Raw genomic sequence first — 14,453 nt, forward strand, 5'->3', positions numbered from 1 at the left:
AATTATAAGTTTAAATTAAGGTTATCAAGATGACTTTGGGTTAAGCAATATCTTTCTTATATTTTGCTTATTCTTTCTGATTTCATATGCCTGCCTCTGCACTCATCCTGAATTAAAGCTGGGGTTTTTGCATTAGCTACAATTTTGCTTACTATGCTAGATGGTTGACAGTAAAAGAAAGCAGCACAAATGGGTTATATTCTAAAGTTTCACACTTCCCTACCCTTCCAAAAATATGTTGACTGATTATTTTAGTGATGCTATGTCTTGTGACCATTTATTTACAGGGTTCAGAAGCTTAACTGAAAACCCTTAAGCCTTTCTCCATTTTAAAATGTAAGCTACAACTTGCCTACACATCACCACCAACAGTACACTTACACGACAATGAAACTTGAGCCCCTAAAACATACCTTTTCCTCTGTCCATGATGCTTTGTATTGCCATTGCCCGTGGGTTTGGCAGAAGGTTGTTGTCAAGTAAAATAAAACCACAAATGAATAATAAAGCACGTTCTTGCTACTAGCCATCCCTAGCTTAAGTACACACTTTTGTCTTACTTTCTCTTCCTCTCTCTTGTCACAGACTAATTGCAAGTCTATCTTGCAAGTCTAACTAGAATTCATAGAGCAGTTATAGTCCTTTTATCTTTACGTCATTCCAGACTCCCTTCAATTGGCAAATAAGGAGTAAGAGACTAAGATGTGATTATTGGCTTATCTGTCTTGTATGTTTTAAAAATGTAACAAATGCAAGTGTGCATAAAGAATCTTACCCATTACATACTGATTCTCTCTCTATTGGAGAAATAATCAATTCAAGTAAAACTGCCAAGATTTCACTAAAATTAAATGACAGTACAACAAAGCTGGATAACAATAACAACAAGAACTTGCATTTATATTGTATATTTGACATGGTAAAATGTCCCAAAGCACTTCATTCAAAAGCACTTCATGGGAATGTTATTGAGTGACACTGAACCACATAAGATATTAGGGCAGGTAAGGAAGGTTCTATGGAGTGTCTTATGGGAGGAAAGAGGGGCAGAGAGATTAAGGGAGGGAATTCCAGAACTTGGTCCTTGGCATCTGAAAACATGGAAGATCTGAGGATTAAAATTGGAGATGCTCAAGAGACCAGAATTGAAGGAGAACAGATAGCTTGGAGGGTTGCAGGTTGCAGAGGTAGGGAGGGGTGAGGCCATGGAGGGATTTGAAAACAAGTATGAATATTTTAAGAATAAGGCATTACTTAACTTGGTGCCAATATAGGTTAACAAGCACAGGGATGAATGGCAAATGGGACTTGGTGCAGCTTAGGATACAGGCAGCAGAGTTTTATGTCAATTTATGGAGGATGGAAGATGGGAGGCCAGCCAAAATTGCACAGGAATAGTCAACAAAGGTAACAAAGGCATGGAATAAGAGTTTCAACAGCAGATGAGGAGAGGCAGGGACAGAGTCAGGCTGTGTTACAGAGGTGGAAATAGGTGGTCATGGTGTTGATGTGGATATGGGTTGAAAGCTCATCTTGGGGTCAAATCTGGCTGGTCCTCTGAGTTTAATTCAACATTAGACAGTTGCCAGGCAGAGGGATGGACTCATTGGCGGATCTTGTGACAGAAACCATGGAAATGGTGTTGGTCTTCCCAATATTTACTTGGAGAAAATTTCTGGTTATCCAGTACTGGATGTCAGACAGGCAGTGAGACAATGAAGGCGTAAAGAGTGGTGGCGATGAGGTAAGGCTGGAAGTCATGAAAGTACATGTGGAAACTAATGCTCTGTTTCAGATGATGTTGCAGACAGGTAGCATTTTGACGATAAATAGGAGGAGCATTAACTGGCATTGACAATTACAGTTTCTATGTCACCAAGATCACTGAGAAAATTATGAAAGCATTGGTGGAACATACAGCAATAAAACAAAATGGAGGAAGTCAAGGTGCAACAACAATGCAACAAACACAAGAGGGAGAAACTTGATGAAAGGTAGATGAGGCTGATGGTGGCAGAAGACTTCTCTTTAACTGAGTAGTCTACATGACAGCAGTCTTCATGAGGCACTGCTGCAATAGCAGGTCTTTGCCCAAGGATGATCGCTGACTTGCTGTTTTTGCCATGTAAAGGTCAGTTTGGTTATAAACATTAAGCTGCTCAGACTGCCTGCCATGCACTCCTCTCCCGTGAGCTGCTGAATTATGCATACTGCACAGGTCCCATTCATCTCTGGAAAAATTTGAATGTCCAATGAAAATGCCTGATAATGGCTTCATTAGTAACCTCAGTTGCCTTCCTGCCACTACTGCGTGGGTTCACCACATGCATTCAGCCCTCCACTGGGAGAGGTAGGAACACATGAGCAAACTCGCCCAATACATTTTTAAAGATTTTCCCTACCCCCCCGCGTCCCACCACCATGTCTCCAAACACACCAATGAGGAAATGGGAAAATTGCTCCCGTAGTGTCCTTAATGGTCTAATGCTTCCAACTATAGGTACCCCACTAAACTATTCTGAGCCAAGACACAGTCATCCCTTTACGCTCTTTCACATTCCAATTATGGTGCCTGGCCTTGGTTCCCAACGTATAACTACACCTCTTTGCTACTTTGTTCTTTCTTATTTTGTTGCTTTTTAAAATAAATTTAATTAGCCTTATTATCCACTATGCCTCTTTTGACTATCCCGCTATTCCCATCTAGCCCTACTTCGTTACTGTCATCAGCACCTGCAAAACATCTCTTGGGTTATACAAATTTGAAAATTAAACTTGCATTTATATAGCACTTTCAAGACCACAGAAAGTCCGTAAGTGTTTTACAGCTAATGAAGTATTTTTGAAGTGTGTTCACAATAGTAATTTAGGAAACACAGCAGTCAATTTGCCCACAGCAAGCTCTCTCAAACACCAATCAGAAGCTTGCAGCTGCATTGAATGGCAGTGCCACGAGGGAGGCAGTGGTTGCTGCTGGTACAACACTCACCCAAGACCAATTCATCACTGGATCCCAGGCCACAGGTGAGTAATGGTGGGAGGGGGGGCCGTGGAGGGAGGGGGATCAGCAGCAAAGGCAGGGGTTAGCTCTAAGTACACCCCCTATCTTTATGCCAGCACCTTTGATCAGATATTGAGTGCCATTGAACAAGGGGACCCCTCTGGGAGCCTACAGGCAAATATGCCAGGTTTTGCTTGTCAAGCTGCCCGCATGGTGAGTCCACTACTGGGTTAATGCCAGCAGCAGTGGGATGAGGCACTTGAGAGGGCATTAATTGCCCAGTTAAAGGCCTCAATTGGGGGCGGGGCAGGAAGGCCATCCACGGGCTATCCCACTGCAGACTTAATCGGGATGGAGGCTCCGAGGTCCCCACATGCCACCCACCTACCTGATTAAATGCCTCCCTGTCACCAAACTTACACAGAGGAGGGCATTAAATTGCACTCGGTAATTCTGACAAAGTGCTGTCAGTCCGCCTATGAAGACAGTTTTTCCAAAACTGCTTGGGATTCTGTAATCATTCATGTGGGAGACATGTCCTGCCCATCTAAGTTGAATTGCCTGAAGGGTGATCTCCATGTTATTGAGCCCAGCATGATGGACTGAGGGAGTGCAGCACTGTTGGAGATGTTGTCTTTTGGATGGGACATTAAACTGCTCTGTCAGGTAGCCATGTGAAAGATTTCATGGCACTATTGCAAAGAAGTGCAGCGGACTTATTATCAGTGTCCTGGTCATATTTATTCCTCAATTAATACAGGTTTCTTACTAAGGAGCAACAGCAGTCACTCCTAGTTTAAGTTCTGCCTCCTCCACCCCCTCCCAATCCCCATCATTTACTTTGAAGTGGGGGAGTTCTATCCTTTACAAGACACTGACAAAATTCTTGGAAATAGAAGGTTTCAGCAGGTCTCCTGCCAGAATTACAGCAGAATTTCAGGTCCCCTGATAACATAAAATTTCTAGTTAGCCGAATGAAACTAAAAGTTGTTCCATTTTTAAAAATATTTCTTTCAGAATAATGCCTTAGGGTAGAGAACATTAGGTTGACATTTTACTATGCCTTTTTTATGCGTTTCCTACATTACAACAGTGACTGCACTTCAAAAGGCACTTAATTGCCTGTAAAGCACTTGAGACATTCGATGGTCATGAAAAGTGAAATATAAATACAAGCCTTTTTTGTCTTTTTATGCCATTAGCCTCTTTTTTAAACCATTTGGATTTAAATGCAAAACAAAAACAGAATTACCTGGAAAAACTCAGCAGTTCTGGCAGCATCGGCGGAGAAGAAAAGAGTTGACGTTTTGAGTCCTCATGACCCTTCAACAGAACTCGGTTCAACTGAGTTCTGTTGAAGGGTCATGAGGACTCAAAACGTCAACTCTTTTCTTCTCCGCCGATGCTGCCAGACCTGCTGAGTTTTTCCAGGTAATTCTGTTTTTGTTTTGGATTTCCAGCATCCGCAGTTTTTTGTTTTTAGCCATGGATTTAAGTGCAGATGGTTCCATTGGAAATTTTAAACACAAACAAAAGAGTCAAGAGTATAATTATTCCAACAAAGAGCAATGTAATGAAGCATCAGATTTGACACCATTTTTGATAATCCTGTTTATTTTGCATCCACATTGCCCTATCTCAAGGTATTTCACATACTCTTGAAACACAGTAGAACTCTACTTTCAAATGAAACACTTCCAGGACTACTGTCACTTTGCAGCACAAATTTTACACTTTGTTGTCAATTGTCAAAATAGTGTGAATTAAAGGAAAAGTATCTTTGTGAAGAAGTGATTGCAATCTACTTTGTATTTGTTTGCCAGCACACAGTGTATTGTTTTGAAATGCGTCATCAATGTACTTGTAGGTAATGTCATTATGACCAAAGTAACATAAATACTATTACAGCTCGTCGTCCTCCCCAAAGAAAAGTCAATTACAAATGCTTTCTTTCTTAAAGTTACTGTCACTTTAAGGAATGCTACTTTGCTCCACTCATCTCTGATCTTTCTAATATTGTTTGATAGCTATTTACAGAAAATTACTTTTTCAGCTGTAATGTGATAGAAGCCAAATGTGAAAGCTGCACAAATTATTTTGTACTCAAAGAACTTTGCTTATGAAATGTTTAATCAGCCAGTTTTCAAGTGCTCAAAAGGCCCCCAGTTCTAGTTTATGTAGGGTAGATTTTGTGAATTTGCACTTCTGGCAAGGATCTTGGCTTGCTGGAAAGGCATGTCGGTTGTTTGGGCATGCAACTGAGTGGACCTCACAGATCGCTAGCTCTAATTTATGACTTTGACTAGGATGGACTCAGTATTTTAAACAATTCAGGCTGGAGAATGGTTGGGAAGCAGAAGGAGGAGCTAGGTGGGGGAATGTAGGGAGAGCGTCCTGCAAAGGCAAATGGATGCTATCAGTCTTAGAGACAAAGGCTTAAAATTGGTTTGAATGAGCCATGCACTAGATTGTGTCGGCCTACGAAATATCCAATGGTGGGCATAAGGCCTCATTTATATGAGGCTGGCGAACTGCAGGTGCTTGAAAAGTATTTCCAGTCAGTTAACCAGCTCCACTAAAATAATGCTGGCTCAAATATCCTATTCACTCAAACACTTTTCTACTACTCCCCCATGTGCGTTAATTACAAAATTATTATCCCCATTTTTACCTTAATGGACTTGCTCTGTCCTATATTATTGAAGTCTTCCCACATTCATTTCTGTAACACCCAGTCTTCAGTCCATTTCTGGTGGTCACTCATCCAGCCACTGCACTCCGATCTTCCGGAACCACTGATCCAGTTCTTTCTGCCTTGCCACTTTTCTTCCTGTGTTTGAAAACCTCTTAGAACCTTTTACTTTGATTGTGCCTTTGGTTCATCCCCTAAATCTCTCTCCTTTTCCTGTTTCCTCTCCTGCTTTGTCTCCATTGTTTGGTCTTCTTAATGTTAAGTTCTTTGAGCCCTGCTTAAGAAAGGAGGGGGAGCTAGAAAGGAAAACTATCAGCCAGTTAGCCTGATACCAGTAATAGGGAAAATGCTAGAATCCATTAATAAGAACATGGAAACAGAGCATTTGGAAAATCAATATGGTTAGACATTGTCAATCGTTTATGAAAGGGAAAACATGTTTGATAGATATATTAGAATTTTTTGAACATGTAACTAGCACACGCTTTAAGAGGGAACCAAAGGATATAGTGTATTTGGATTTTCGGAAGGCATTTGATAAGGTGCCACACAAGAGTTTGCTACTTAATTAAGGCTCATAGGATTGGGGGTAATACATTAGTTTGGGATGGCAGAGTGAAACTAGCAAAGTGTTGCAAGGAGTAGTGCTTTACAATTTATCAATGACTTAGAAAGCTTCCTGCATGAGGCAGATGAAACACATGCATACGTTTGTTTCTTTAGCTCGTTGTTTCTGGAACAGGCCGCTCGCCCAATGTCAGAGTCTATAGCCTGAGGGACACCAATCTGCAGCAAGCATGGCTGACCAGGAGACTCCCCTGCTCTTCCTGCCTGCTTGCCATAGACCTTTTGAAAGGATTTTCAGGTGATAATCAACATGTTTGGCTGTGTTATGAACATATTTTCTGGGCTATCAAGTCTGGGAATGGGATTTGAACCCGGAGCTTCTGGCTCAGAGACAGGGACACTACCCTCTCTGCCTTAAGACCTCCCCTTAGCGGAGAAGACTAAGTGTAATATATCCAGGTTTGCTGATGATACACAGTTATGTGGGAAAGTAAGCTATAAGAAGGACAGAAAGTGGGTGCAAAGGGACCTAGGCTAGTTAAGTAATTGGACAAGAAGGTAGCAGGTATAATACGGAAAAATGGAAATTATCCACTTGAGTTGGAAGAATGGAAATGCACATTATTTTTAACAGTGAGAGTAAATATTGGTATTCCAAGGGATTTGGGTGGCCTTGTATACGAATCACAGAAAAGGTAATATGCAAGTACAGCAAGTGTGTTAGCATTTATTACAAGGGGGTTGGAGTGTAAGAGTAAGGGTGTATTGCTGTAATTATACAGGGCTTCGGTGAGATCATCCTGGAGTACTGAGTGTAATTTTGGTCTCTTTACCTAAGAAGGGATATATTGCCTTGGAGTGGGTGCAACAAAAGTTCACTGAATTGATTCCTGGGATGAGAGATTGTGTAGAATGGACATATATTCTGTGGAGTTCAGAAGAATGAAAGGTGATCTCATTGAAATGTGTAAAATTCACAAGAGGCCATAACAGCATAGTCGCTGAGAAGCTGTTTCCCCTGGCTAGAGATTCCAAAACTAGTCTTAGTATATGTGGTCAACCATTTAGGACTAAAAGGAGGGAAAATTTCTTCACTTGGAGAGTTGTTACACTTGGGAAGCTTTGCCCCAGAGGCTTGTTGCCACCTAATTGATGAATATATAGTATTCAAAACGGAGATCAATAGACTTTGGGCACTAAGGGAATCAAGGGTTATAGGGATAGGACAGGAAAGTGGAGTTGACGTAAAAGTTCAGGCATGATCTTATTGAATGGCAGTATAGGCTTGAGAGGCCATATGGTCTACTCCACCTATTTCTTATGTCTTCCTACATGTGAAGAGTGTTATAGAAATGTAAGCTGTTATTGCTTGCTCATTATTGGATAATGGTTTCCCTACCTGTCTCAAGGACAGAAGTGAGTTTTTATTTCTGGCATTTAGGTTAAACAGGATGTTCGAGACAATGAATATTTTAACACAGTGGTTATTTTTCCCTACATTCACTTTGAGATTTGGGCCAGGATTTTCCTCCTGGGTCAGGATTTTCCTCTTGGGCTCCTAGAAACCATAGAAAAATTACAGCGCAGAAAGAGGCCATTCAGCCCATTGTGTCTGTGCAGAAAAAGGTGAAAAAGAAACTAGCCACTCATTTTAATCCCACTTTCCAGCACCTGTCCATAGCCTTGCAAGTTACTGCACTTCAGATGCAGATCCAAGCACCATTTAAATAAGTTGAGTGTTTCAGCCTCAACCACCGATTTAGGCAGTGAATTCCAGGTGCCAACCACCCTCTGGGTGAAAAAGTTTTTCTTCATGTCCCCTTTAAACCCTCTACCAATCACCTTAAATCTATACCCCCGGTAACTGACCCCTCAGCTAAGAGAAACATGTCTTTACTGTCTGCCCTTTCTAGGCCCCTCATAATTTTGTACACCTCAATTTGGTCACCTCTCAGCCTCCGCTGTTCTAAGGAAAACAACCCTAGCCTATCCAATCTTTCATCATAGCTGCAATTTTCAAGCCCTGGCAGCATTCTTGTAAATCTTCTCTGTACTCTTTCCAGAGCATTTATATCCTTCCTGTAATGTGGTGACCAGAACTGTATACAAAATTCCAGCTGTGGCCTAACTAGTGTTTTATACAGTTCCATCATTACATCCCTGTTTTGCCTGGGAATTTTGTGTTTTCACTCAAGATTCAGGTTTGCGGTGCAGTTTGTGAGCTGCAATGGAATGTAGTTGCGGAGGTGGGCTGGTTAGAAGGCTCACCTCGGTTCGTGGAGACAGCAGCTCAGCTACAAACATAATTTAAAGACCCCCTAAAGCTCAATCCTCACCCTCCTCTGCCCCCTGCCCATCCCCATACTAACCCACGCCTCCCCCATGCCCCTTCAGACCCCCCAGGGTTCCCATGTACCCTCCATAGTCAGTTGCCCATTATCCATTATGTGCAGTTTTCAGGAACCATGAAATAGCAACGGGGAAAATGCAACTGTAAAAAAATTAAACCTGTGAATAAAATTCTCATTTTGAAATCTGCCATTGATACTGCTAAAAGAACTGTACACCCATAGACAAAAAAGTTTAATCCATTAAGCAGTCATTAAGTTGTGTAAGCAAACAACCATGTACTCAGAAATCACAGCAAAGGCAAAATGTTATTGTAACCTCTTTAAACTGTTGACATTCCCCAAGCAGCTGTGCCAATAGAACACATGCTGAGCTCACAACTATTCCCACTCAGTCAAGCTTTCATAATAGCCACACTATCAAAACAAATAAGTAGAGCTGTAAGACCCTGAAATTGAAAGATAAGATGGTGTTACATTTCCATTTCAAAGCAACTTGGCTATCAATCAATGGAGGGAAGCAGGTTCTTAGCTTTCTTTAAATGTTCAATAGTGGGAATTTTTTTCAAAGCCAGGGGTGTCTGGACATTTAAATCACAGAACAAAACATGACAGGAAGGTTTACTGACACATTTTTCTATGTGAAAAAAGGACTGTAATGCATGTTAACACTTACACAATGCTGGCCAATGTAATAGTCAACGTATCTTTGCAGAGCCCTATGACGAATCACATCAACATTACAATGCAGCATCCAGTTGTGACATTTGAAGGGTTCAAAACATTTTACACTTACCTTTCAAAATATTTACAACTCCTCAACAGGCTTCCCCCAAAAGCCACAAACTCTCCAATGAGCAGCATTTTATAGGGCTTCCAAAACCCACACCAGCACATGAAAATAGTATGTGAGAGAAAATACAATTTTCCTGTGGGCTTCACAATAGGGTCCCCAGCTCCAGAAGGGGTGTGTGTGCATTTTGCATGCAAGGCCTTCCTGATCCACAAAAAAGGCCACGTGAAAATGGTTTGGAGTCAGAGAAGTGCAGGAAAATTGTTTTCCTGCAAAAAAAATGTTCTGTGTTTTGAGAGCAGATTCCCAATTCCATGAAGAGATGAAAATTTGGCCCTTGATATTCATTTTGAGATTTGACACTTTAAAACGCATTGATATTTTCCAAGTACTCTGGACAAAGAAATACTTCTACTAGACAATCTTCCCAATGTAAGCATCCATCTTCCACCTGTATTTCATTGATATTGGACACCATAGCCGGGAAGCTCAGAACTGGATGTGTTCCATCTGGACATAGGATTTTCCAGATTTTGGGTCCTGGGGGTGGGTGGGGCAGTGAGAGCATGAATAGGCTGGACCCAAAGAGCAGGGGATCAACATGCTGCAACCCAGATATGCAGCATGGCGTGCTGATCTTGCCCAATTATCATACCATTGATGTCAATCATTCGATTTGATGCCATCAGTTTTTTGCCTTGACTGTTATAAACAATGGGCCGTAACTTCCTTGGAGTGGCAATCAGCATTGGATTGTCACTCCATGCTCATTTACCTATGCCAAATTTATTCCATGCCTGTCCCGCCCGAATTTCCGACTCAGGCTGGGCGAGATCCAGGGAGTGCAGCTGTCTCCGAAGTCCAGCGTCGCAGTCAGCAGAGTTGAATTGAAGGAGGATGTGCCCCATTTTTAGGGCACCAGCTGCTGTAAACCAGGTAAGTTTAAAGCTGCGTTTGAAATTGACAGGCCAGGGAGAAGATCATTGCCTAAGTGGATAGGATTTGGTGGTTGAGGGGAATCGGAGGTTGGGTGGGGATGGGGGGAGAGGGGTTGGACATCAGGGGGCTGGGGGCTGGCGAATATTGTGGGGAGGTCGTTAGTCAGGGATGGGGGAGTCCCCTGGGGGGGTCTGGGGTGTTGGGGGAGTCCCATGGAGGGATCAGTCTGGGTCTTTACAATAGTTACCCAGACTTTAGAAGACGTTTTTAGTTTTTCTAACTTTTTCTGAGTAACTATTGGTGTAACGCTGTCAGAATCATCCAAAGTTTGCGTTTTCAATCACATTTTCAGATGGTTCACAGTACAGGGCAATTGCCCAGAGGAAGTTTGCACTTTTGGGCAATTACCATGCAAATGCTTACTTGTGAAGTCCTGAGAGGGATTCCCAGTGCATCTTTGGGGTACACCCCCTATCCGATGCTGGAGAGCTTAGAAGTTACGGCCCAATATTCTCTCCAGGTGGAAATAGGCTGCAAGTCTTCAGTTAGTAATTGACATAATTTCCCAATAACCTCCTGCTGCTTTAAATTGTCCTTATAAAATAACTCATCCTCTTACCAGCATACCGGAAGTACCCCTCTACTGCCAACGCTAAAAGAACTAACTAACTGTGGGGGAGGGAGGGAGGGAAATAATTGCATTTGGGTTATCAATGAAATCCTGCAAATCGACTCTTTGTTAATAAAAGATATGACAGACAGGAATGCCTGATCCGGTTTTCGAGTCCTTCCAGATTTTAGGACGCCAGATAAGGTGCCTGGTACCTGTAATAAGACAATAATATAAGTAGTTGTTCAACAAATTGATTCTGTTTTACAGCAACATATTACTTTTACATAGTGACTTTTATAAAGAAAGATGTATCAAGGTACTAAACAGAGACATAGGGCAAAATTGTCCCAGATTTGCACAAAGTGCGGTAGTGGGTGGGAAAAAAATCATTTTACCGCCGGCTACAATGGCGGGTTTTAATGCCGTATGGTGCCAATCCCATCTCATTAATTATGCAGCCACAGGAAACACGTCATCGTGCTGGCAGGCAGCCTCTGATTCGCCCGCCACACATTTACTTCGCAGCTTCCTCACGCAGGAGGAATTATTTAAATTATTTAAATTGCATCCGCGTGCACACATCTCAATGCATGCAGCCCAGGACTGCTCTGGTGAAGACATGGCCCCAAAAGACCAGAAGAGTATGGCACCCCTGATTCAGTGACGCATCCCTGGGACGCCTTCTGGATGCCAAGGAGGTCTCCCGTGATGTCCATTACCCCTGCTCTGGCTGCAGGAGGCCTATTAATCTCACCATTCCAGGGAGGCGGTGGCAGAGGTGGTCAGTGCCAATGCTGCACACAAGAGGTCGGCCATTCAGTGCAGCAAATGGATGAATGATCTCATCCATGCTGTCAGGATAATGCAACCATCTTATCACTCCAAACTCACACACTCACAAGGCAATCACACATTCACTGGCATCTCACTCACTGCCAGCTCAAGGAACATCACCACTCACTCTTTCACACACACCTCACATCTCCAATTGGCCTCATCTCCTTGGAGACTGCCTCCTCGGCCCTTACCATCTTGAGGCCACTTGCATAGCCCCCACATGTGCCCCCACACACACCCTTCCCCAGTAGACCCCTTGTCCTGCAGCCTCTTCCCTTGCCTGAAGCCACTTCTCCCCCTTCCCCAAGCAAGCCTTAACCCTGCAGCCATTGAAAAGTCACTCCCGTCTTATGGCTGGTCTGGTAGGTAGAGACCTACCCGTGAGACCCCCTAAAAGTGATGTAGTACTGCCTGCAAAGCCTGGCGCTGATGACTGTGAGTGCTACCCAAAGCAAGGTAGGAAAACAAGCCTTGAAGTCCTGAGTGAAGTGTAGCTCACCAGGTGCATATTGCTTATGTATACTTGTGAAACACGTCAGTGGCCTGGATGATCCAACATGGGGGGATGATTCCGGTGAGCAGAACTTATGATGAGATGCTAAAGCTTTGAAATTAGGTTCCCGATGTGCGGCGGCAGGAAACACGGCCCACCATTGATGGATGGAGCGGACGATCGCAAACTGGTTTCACGACAGCGTGAAACCGATTTTTGGCCTTCTCACCATATTGTTCCCCCCCACCCCCTCCCCGCTGCCTGCCATGATGCCTGACACCAATGGGGCCAGAAAATTTCAGCCATAACCAGAAAAGGATGCTGAGCCAAACAAAGAGATATTGGGAACAATAATCACAATATGGCCAGACATGGGTTTTAAAGAGTTTCTTAAAAGTGTTTACAAAAGTGGAGAGGTGTAGGGAGTTGAAGGAGAATTTAAGGGCATACGGCCTTGGTGGCTGAAGGCTGTAATTGTAAGACAAAGACCATGGGGGAGAGGGGTGGGGAGGGCACAAACGGCAGAATTCAAGGAACAGAGAGTTCATGGAGGTTAGATAGGGAGAGAAGGTGTGAAAGCTTTAAACATTTTAAACATTTAAGGCTAAAAACTTTTAACTTTAGGGCATTAAAGGATCAGGAATCAATATAGATGAGAGGGACTTGGCACAGTAGAGAGAGAAAATAAGAGCTGAAGTTTATAGGAAATGGAGAATGGGAGGCTAGCCAGGAGAGCATCAGATAAGAATCTGAAGTTGACAATAAGATTTTCAGAGCAGATGGACTGTTGTGCGGATTGAGGCAGACGATCTAACGAAGGTCAAAAACTTGGGGTGGAAGCTGCATTCGGTGTCAAGTAGGGTACCGTGAACAGTCTTGTTCAATCCAAGAAAATGGCCAGGAAGGAGAAGGAATCTCAATGGAGAGAATTTTCTCCCTGTCAGGGGGGCTGAGCAAGAGCGGGTACGGGCAGGCGCGCAGCTGATCACCGCCCGTGACTGGCTGCGTGCCGCCATTTTATGTGGGCAGGCCAATTAAGGCCCGCCCAGCGTGACGAGCATCCAGAAGCGCTGAGTGCTCCCTGTGCGGGCAGGGAGGAGGAGGCTGAGTCAGGGTCACCTGAGTGTCACATGAGCTGGGACATGTCAATGAATTTTAATAAAATTTTTTATTCAATTTATAAACATTTCATGAAACTTCATCTTGACCATGGATGAGGTTTCATGATAAATGCGAAGGCCACCTGGGCTCTTTGCCTGCCCACCAACCTTAAGGTTGGACAGGCAGCCCAGACAGTCAGCTTAATTAGATTATTAACAGTCTTAATAGGCCTTTGACAGTATGGCGGGTGCGCAGCTGACTCTGGTTCACGCCCGCCGAACTGAAGATCTGAATGACATGCGTTGAAGTCGGGACGCATACCCGATGTCACTGCGCGTCATTTTACGCATCGGCGAGTGGGGCCGCATGTGGAATGAGGAAGAGGAGAGGGTCAAGAATCTAAGTATTGTTGAACAAATTGATTCTAGTTCATGGGAAAATCTGTAAACTTTGTCAATGAGGTCACGTTATGCATTGTTACCATTTGATACTTTTGGGATCAGTGAAGAATTCTAAGGAAGAGTACATAACCCTAGTCACAATAGATCACATTCAGTACCTGCCAAAACTGGGAGAATGGTCATCATGTATTGCACATTGTTTATATTACAAATATAATTGCAAAAGTAGAAGAATAACCACTGTTTTTAATTATGAATGTGCATTTTAACAAGGTATGCTGCTATGTTTCCCTTTGTGAAATGTTTAAGAAAGAGAAATAAAACTTGTATTTACATAGAGCTCCATTATGTCTTCAAGGCATCCCAAAGAAGTTCAGAGCCACTGGATTACTTCTGGAATTTAGTTACTAATATTATGTAGACAAAAACAGCACCCGAATTGAACACAGCAAGGCTCCACAAACAACAAATCAGATCAGACTGTTTTTGATGGTGTTATTTGATGGGGAAATATTGACCAGAATGCTTGGAGACCTCCTAGTCCTTGTTCCAATAATGGCATTGGATCTTTCACAACAACCTGAACAGTCAGACAGGGCTTCAGTTTAATGTCATATTGAAAAGAGATTGGGTGTGAAATTGTGTTTGGTAGCGCCCGTTGTTTGTGT

This window comes from Carcharodon carcharias, chromosome 2 (assembly GCF_017639515.1).
Source record: "Carcharodon carcharias isolate sCarCar2 chromosome 2, sCarCar2.pri, whole genome shotgun sequence".
In the NCBI taxonomy this organism is placed as follows: Eukaryota; Metazoa; Chordata; class Chondrichthyes; order Lamniformes; family Lamnidae; genus Carcharodon; species Carcharodon carcharias.